General features: G+C 46.8%; 1 long non-coding RNA gene across 2 annotated transcripts in view; it reads right to left on the bottom strand.

The window, feature by feature from the left end:
* The window catches only part of LOC118149159 (uncharacterized), an 89,612-nt gene that overhangs the window by 45,311 nt on the left and 36,620 nt on the right, over window positions 1-7,681 (bottom strand). The window lies entirely within an intron of this gene.

The raw sequence follows: 7,681 nt of genomic DNA, 5'->3' as shown, positions 1-7,681 counted from the left end.
CCTCAGCCTCCCAAGTAACTGGGATTACAGGCGTGGGCCACCACACCTGGCTAATTTTTGTATTTGTAGTAGAGATGGGGTTTCACCGTGTTGGCCAGGCTGGTCTTGAACTCCTGACATCAGGTGATCCACCCACTTCAGCCTCTCAAAGTGCTGGGATTACAGGTGTGAGACACCACACCTGGCCATCGATACATTAAAAAAAAAAAAAAAAGATGAAGGAAAATATACCATGGAAACATTAACCAAAACAAGCAGGAGTCATTGCATTAATGTTGGACAAATCACTACCAGTCAATTTTAGACAAAATATAATCAACTAATTCAACCTAATTGACATGTATAGAAAACTTAATTCAACAGCAGATTACACATTTATCTCAAGTATACAAGCATCATTCATCACAATAGATCATATTCTGTGCTATAAAACAAACCTCAAAAATGTAAAGGAGTGGAAATGGTACAATGAGAATTCTTGCTTCATAGCCACATTGCACTAGAAGTCAGTAAGAGATAGTCAGAAAAGCCCAGCGATTTGGAAATTAAACACTATACTTTTAAATAGCCCGTGGGTCAAAGAAGAGATGTTTTAAGAAAAAATTTCAAAGTCTTTTGAAATAAAAGAAAAATAAAATGAATTGGAATGTATTTTATTTTGATGCAGCAAAAGTGGTCTCTAGACGAAGATGTATAGCACTGAATACTCATATTAGACAAAGATGACAAATCACAAAGTTGCTTACATTTTTAACCTTAGGAATCTCATGAGAGAAAAGAAAACCTATTTGGGAGGCCAAGGGGAAAGAGTTGCTTGAGTCCAGGAGTATAAAACAGCCTGGGCAACATAGGGAGACCCCCCCAAAAAAAATTAGCCACATGTGGTGGCATGTGCCTGTAGTCCCAGCTACTAGGGAGGCTGAGGCAGGAAGATTGCTTGATCCTGGGAGTCTGAGGCTGCAGTGAGCTATGACTGTGCCACTGCACTCCACCTCGGGAAGGGGGGCACAGCAAGACCAAGAGGGAAAGAAAGAAAGAAAATAAGTAAGAAAGAGAGAAAGATGGAGAGAGAGAAAGAAAGAAGGAAGGAAAGGAAGGAAGGAAGGAAGGAAGGAAGGAAGGAAGGAAGGGAGGGAGGGAGGGAGGGAGGGAGGGAGGGAGGGAAGGAAGGAAGGAAAAAAAGAGAAAGAAAGAAGGAAAAGCAAACCTAAAGCAAGCAGCAGGAAGAAGATAAAAATTAGAGCAGAAATCAACCAAATTGAAAGCAAAAAACAATAAAATCAAAGCAACAGCTGATTCTTTAGAATATCTCTAGAATAAATTCCCAGAAGTGTGTGATGGCTCAAAGAGCTTGTGAATTTTAAATTTGGAAAGATAGCACTGCAGAGATCAATTTACATTCCCACCCCAATGTGTGAAAATCCCAGTTTCTGCATATTCTTGTCTGCACAGTACATGATCAATATTTTTATTCTTTGACAATCTAATACAAATAATAGAAATGGTGCTTTTTCTTGTAAAGTTTTGCCTTCACGTGTTTCTAAGTTAATTGTCTATTTTTTTCTGGGAAGTATTTCAGGTTCTTTGCCCACTCATTTTTCTATTGACTAGTTGCTACTTTTTCTTATTGATTTAAAATTAGTATTTAAATAATTAGTTTAAGGGAACTAACAATTTTCACATACAATCAATTTACCCTACTTTGTTTTGTTTTTGATTTTTCTTTTTTTTTTTTTTTTTTGAGACAGTGTCTTAGTCTGTCATCAAGGCTGGAGCGAGGTGGTGAGATCACGGCTCACTGCATCCTTGACTTCAGGGATTCAGGAGATTCTCCCACCTCAGCCTCCTGAGTAGCTGGGATCCCAGGCATATGCCACCATGCCTGGTTAAGTTTTTACAATTCTTTGTAGAGACAACGTTCCACTATGTTGCCCAGGCTGGTCTCAAACTTGTGTACTCAGCCTAATTTCCCCTAATTTGTTCCATGTATTTTAATTTTGTTCACTGTGTTTGCTGCCACCAAGTGTATTGGACAAACCTCTCTTCCTCAAAACCTAAAAGCCACAGAAGAGAAAAGTCTACCTGCTCCAAGATTTTTCTAATTCTTTTATTGCTTCATTTTTCACTTTAAAATTTTTGATCTATCCCTTTGATATAAGGAGTGATGTGTCATTGAATTTCAGCATTATTTCTGAACATCTGAAAAGCAGTTTGCTGCCTTTTTTCTGAGGCCTGTATTTTTTTCACACATAATTCATGTTCCTTAAGAAAAATCTGAAAATAGATACAAAGAATTAAAAAACACCCACAATCGCATCATTTAGGTATACCTTCTGTTATTTTATTATGTAACATTCCTCAATGAAAAACATATGTAAATATAACACTTTTAAAACAAGAAATGCAAGTGCGGTACACATCATGTTTTACCATCTGCATTGTTTGATTCACAGCATATTGTGATTATCTTTTCAAGGGCATCTTTGGGTTGAAATCGTGATTGCGAAGGTTGGGGAAGGTGAAGGAGCAGAGGTGTTTGGATGAACCTTCCTTCCTGCAATTTTGGTGGTAACAGGAAGGAGAACTGAAGGACGGCAGCTTGAGGACCATCTGGGTTGAGAGTCATATTTTCCTTGGGATGAAACAATCCTGTTGTAGACACCCAGGAACGAACACGAGTGAACGGAAAAATGGGAAGAGGCAGAGGAGAGGGACTCTCTTGCCAGGAGAGGAGAGAAAAGGAGACAGGAGGGTGAGGGGACCCATATTACGAAGCAGAAGGGGTGGAATTTAGAGAAGTTCATGCTGCATGGTTCCATGCTCCCTGAAGCAGATGAGGTCATCAGCTGAGAGCGAGGAGGACTGGAGTATGTTTGGCACCTCCAGGAAGCAGGAATGTTGGAGCAGAGGCTCTGGGAACTTCATCAGGGAGCCAAGAAGAGCAGCAAAAGCCAAGTAGGGGAACAGTCAGAGCAGCCACTCGGCTCTGCGAGCCCCGCTCGGGATCCAGGAGGAGGGAAGAGAGGAAGGAGGCTTGAGGCACGACCAGGGTGGAGTTAGGGGGATGGGAAGACAGGGACAGCAGGGTCCCTGGGCTGGGGCAAGTACCCTTGGGTGTCTGGAACGGAAGCCAAATGCAGGGAAGGTTGCCTCTCATCAATATCATGCTCTGGGATGGGTGTGGTGGCTCATGCCTGTAATCCCAGCATTTTGCCAGGCAGAGGTGGGCAGATTACTTGAGGTCAAGACCAACCTGGCTAACATGGTGAAATGCCTTCTCTACTAAAAATGCAAGAATTAGCTGGGCGGGGTGGTGCAGGCCCATAATCCCAGTTACTTGGGAGGCTGGGGCGGGAGAATCACTTGAATCCAAAAGGCGGAGGTTGCAGTGGGCCAAGATTGTGCCACTGCATTCCAGCCTGGGTAACAGAGCAAGCCCCCATCTTAAAAAAACAAAATACAGGCCAGGTGCTGTGGCTCACACCTGTAATCCCAGCACTTTGGGAGGCCAAGGTGGGCGGATCACAAGGTCAGGAGTTCGAGACCAGCCTGGCCAACATGGTGAAACCCTGTCTCTACTGAAGATACAAAAAATTAACCGGCTATGGTGGCACATGTCTGTAATCCCAGCTATTTGGGAGGCTGAGGCAGGAGAATCGCTTGAACCCAGGAGGCAGCAGTCACAGTGAGCCAAGATCGCACCATTGCACTCCAGCCTGGGCGACAAGGCGAGACTCTGTCTTAAAAATAAACAAACAAAAACGCCACCACGCTCTGCCCTCTGCTCAGGTGGTCTTATTTCTGCCTTCCTACTTCAGGGCTCCTATCTGTAGCCTCTCACCCATTTGCCACCCACCTCATCATCGCCTTCTCCTCAGCATCCCCTTCTCCCAGCTGGGGCCTCCTGATCTTCAGAAACAGACTGCCCCTCATCTCCAGATCCCAGGGAGCAGGAGAAATTCAAGCACTGGCCAGTGCTGCATCCTTGAAGTCCTCAGCAAGGCACCAAAGTTCTCCACGTATCACTGCCCAAAAGTCTCCAGGCAGCCTGCCAGCTCCCGGAGGTCCCAACAGTGTGGCTGTTAAATCCGCAGTGTCTTTAACTCCCCGAGGTCCCAACAGTGTGGCTGTTAAATCCGCAGTGTCTTTAGCTCCCCGAGGTCCCAACAGTGTGGCTGTTAAATCCGCAGTGTCTTTAGCTCCCCGAGGTCCCAACAGTGTGACTGTTAAATCCGCAGTGTCTTTACCCATCTTCTGCAGGGTTGGATCGAACCATGCTGCCAGAAGGAAGTTTGGAGCAGGCGTCTTAGTCCCTTTGGGCTGCTGTAACAAAGTGCCATAGCTGGTGGCTCAAAAAACAACAGCAATTTATTTCTCATAGCTCTGGAGGCTGGAAGTCCAAGATCGGGATGTCAACATGGGTGGGTCCTGGCGAGACCCTGCTTCTGGGTTGCAGGCTTCCATCTTCCCTCTGTGTCCTCATGTGGTGGAAAGACAGCTCATGAGCTCTCTGCCCTCTTCTTATAAGTGCACTAATCTGGCTGGGCACAGTGGCTCACGTCTGTAGACCCAGCACTTTGGGAGACCAAGGTGGGCAGATCATCTGAGGTCAGGAGTTTGAGACGAGCCTGGCCAACATGGTGACACTTTGTCTCTACTAAAAATGCAAAAATTAGCCAGGCATGGTGGCACACACCTGCAGTCCCAGCTACTCGGGAGGCTGAGGCAGGAGACCCGGTTTAATACAGGAGGCAGAGGTTGCAGTGAGCCTAGATTGCGCCACTACACTCCAGCCTGGGCAATAGAGTGAGACTCTGCCCCCACTGATCCTATTTGTGGGGGTTCCATTTGTGAAAGGCAAATCAATCTTAGGGTCCTTAAATCACTAAGCTAAAGGGAAAAGTCAAGCTGGGAACTGGTTCAGGCCAACCTGCCTCCCATTCTGTTCAGTCACCGCTCTGCTCACTGACACAGATGCATGGCTGACTGCCTTGCTTGCAAAGGCTAATCAGAAACTCAAAAGAATGCAACCATTTGTCCCTTACCTACCTATGACCTGGTGGCCTCCTCCATGCTTTGAGTTGTCCTGCCTTTCCAGACCGAACCAATGTTCATCTTACATATGTTGATTGATGTCTCATGCCTCCCTAGAATGTATAAAACCAAACTGTGCTCTGACCACCTCAGGCACATGTCGTCAGGACCCCCTGAGGCTGTGTCATGGGCTCAAGTTCTCAACCTTGGCAAAATAAACTTTCTAAATTAACTGAGACCTGTCTCCGATTTTTGGGGTTTGTAACTCTTGTGACCTAATTACCTTCCTTCCAAAGGCCCCACCTCTGAATGCCACCATGTTGGTTATTAGGGTTTCAACAAATGAATTTTCATAGGACACAGATGTTCAGTCCATTGCAACAGGAAACAACAGGGATAACTCATCCAGGCAAATCATTTCAACACAGGGAGGCAGGTACATGACAGAGACTGGCAAAAGGCAACCCTGGGCCGGGTGTGGTGGCTCACACCTGTAATCCCAGTACTTGAGGAGGCTGAGGTGGGATGTTATAAGTGATTTTTGATGCCACAAAAGAAGTAGCACTCAAATATAAATTTCCCAGCAAGGCAGTTCACTTCTGGAGAAGGGTGTGGCTCACAGATGGAACAATGGCGAGCACAAACCTGGGCAAGGAGGGGAAGGGGTACTTATTCCTGAGGGGGTTGCCCCACTGCTGTGTCATTCTCCTATTGGCTATGGTTAGACCACACAAGCTAAACTAATCCTGATTGGCTCTTTTAAACAGAGCAGGGGTCTGAGCTAAAATGGCATGGTGGGTGGTTTGGTGGGAAGGATGGTTACAGGCAGGTCAGAGCAGGTAGCCAGGGGTGACCTAGGTCAAAGAAGATGACCAGAGCAGATGACTGAAACAAGTAGTCACCTGAAGCAGGTGACCAGGATGAGTCAGGACAGAGCCGGGAACTGGGGGAACAGATGTGAACTACTGATTAGAACCAGTGGAGAAGGTTGTTTACTGGAACCACAAGGAAGTTAAACTTTAAAATAGAGAATTAAAGAATAAGCGAGCTGAACACACTGACACGTTGATTCTTTGAAGAGAAACCTGACATCCGCTATATCTAACAAGGAGGATCCCTTGAGGCCAGGAGTTCCAGACCAGGCTGGGATGGAGCTGCAGCCATCGCTTCTGCAGTCCTATAGCAATATAGGATGGCACAAGATCACTCTCTCTATTTTCACCCTCTGGCCTCTATATTCAAGGAGGAGTGTAGGGCCAGGCATGGATGCTCATGCCTGCAGTCCCAGCACTTTAGGAGATGAAGTGGGAGCATCCCTGGAAGCCAGATACTTGAGACCAGCCTGGGCAACATAGCAAGACCCCATCTCTATATAAAATTCAAAACTGAGCTGAGTATGGTGGCACATGCCTGTAGTCCCACCAACTTAGGAGGCTGAGGCAGGAGGGTCACTTGAGCCCAGGAGTTGGAGGCTGCAGTGAGTTGTGATCACACTGCTGCACTCCAGCCTAGGCTACAAAGCAAAACTCTGTCTGAGAAAATGAAAATTAAAAAAGGACAACCCTAGAGATGAGCTCTAAAGGAGAGCAGGAAGAGAAAGAGAAAGCGAACAGCAGGCAGAAGGAACTGTATGAGCAATAGCTCCAAGTCAAGAGCCTGCCATGTGGGTCATTCAACATCAGAATGGCTGGAGCCTGTGACACCTGTGATATGTTCCCTTGACACTGTGGGCCCTGACCCTATGCATAGCAGGCTCTTATGTGCACTGCTGTGGGCTGGGCCCCCATTCTTTGGCTGCTGTGGTGTGACCAAGTGTGGGTTCTACATGGGTCTGGGACACGGGCCCTGCTCCTGGGGCTGCCCAGCCATGGAGGCTCTGAGCCCTCATTATGGGGCATTGTGCTCTCTGTCCTATGAGCCAATCTCTGCCTGCTGAAAACATCTAACTCAGCCAGAAGCCCCTCTCAGGTTTGTTTTCGTTAAAATAAACCTGTCTTGACTGGCAACAACAAACAAACAAACAAAAAACAAAAGAAAACATCTCCCCTCTTTTCCCAGTGCTGTAATTCCTGCTAAAACCCAGGCAAGGCTTAATTAATGCTGGGTTCTTATTCTCATTCTCACTGGGGATGTCCGGGGCCTGTGAGTTTCAAGCCAAGTCACCCCTCCGCTCTCCCTGGGTCTGTTTCTTTAGCCATGACCCCAGGAGGGAGCCTCGAGGGAGGCACAGTGGCTGTACCTGCGACCATGGCCTATCCTCTGCTGCCTTCTCCTTCTTTCCTTTTGTGGTGCTGTTTTATCTGGAACTCTGCTGAAGTGGCAGTTTATTCTAATTCTCTCCAGCAGGACGCATTGTATACTGTGGTTCATCATATGCTAATAACATAATTATGTGCTTATAAGATCAGGTCAGCAGAACATGGGCCAGGATGGGAAATAAATCAGAGCCAGGCGTTTTCAGGGGGAAGTTCCAAGTGTCTCTTTAGTGAGGCCTCTCTGGGCTCCCAGCCCAGGGCACAAGGCTGCAAAGCCCTGCCACGCAGGGGGAGGATGGGAAGGCAGCTGCCAGACTGTCAAACTGAGGTCCCCGACCAGCAGCCTCAAAGCCCGGTCACCAACCAGCTTGGAAAAATGGGATCAGCCTCTA

Source organism: Callithrix jacchus, chromosome 2 (genome assembly GCF_049354715.1).
Source record: "Callithrix jacchus isolate 240 chromosome 2, calJac240_pri, whole genome shotgun sequence".
Lineage (NCBI taxonomy): Eukaryota > Metazoa > Chordata > Mammalia > Primates > Cebidae > Callithrix > Callithrix jacchus.
Note: the sequence above shows the minus strand (reverse complement) of the source record. Positions and strands in the feature narration are given on the sequence as shown.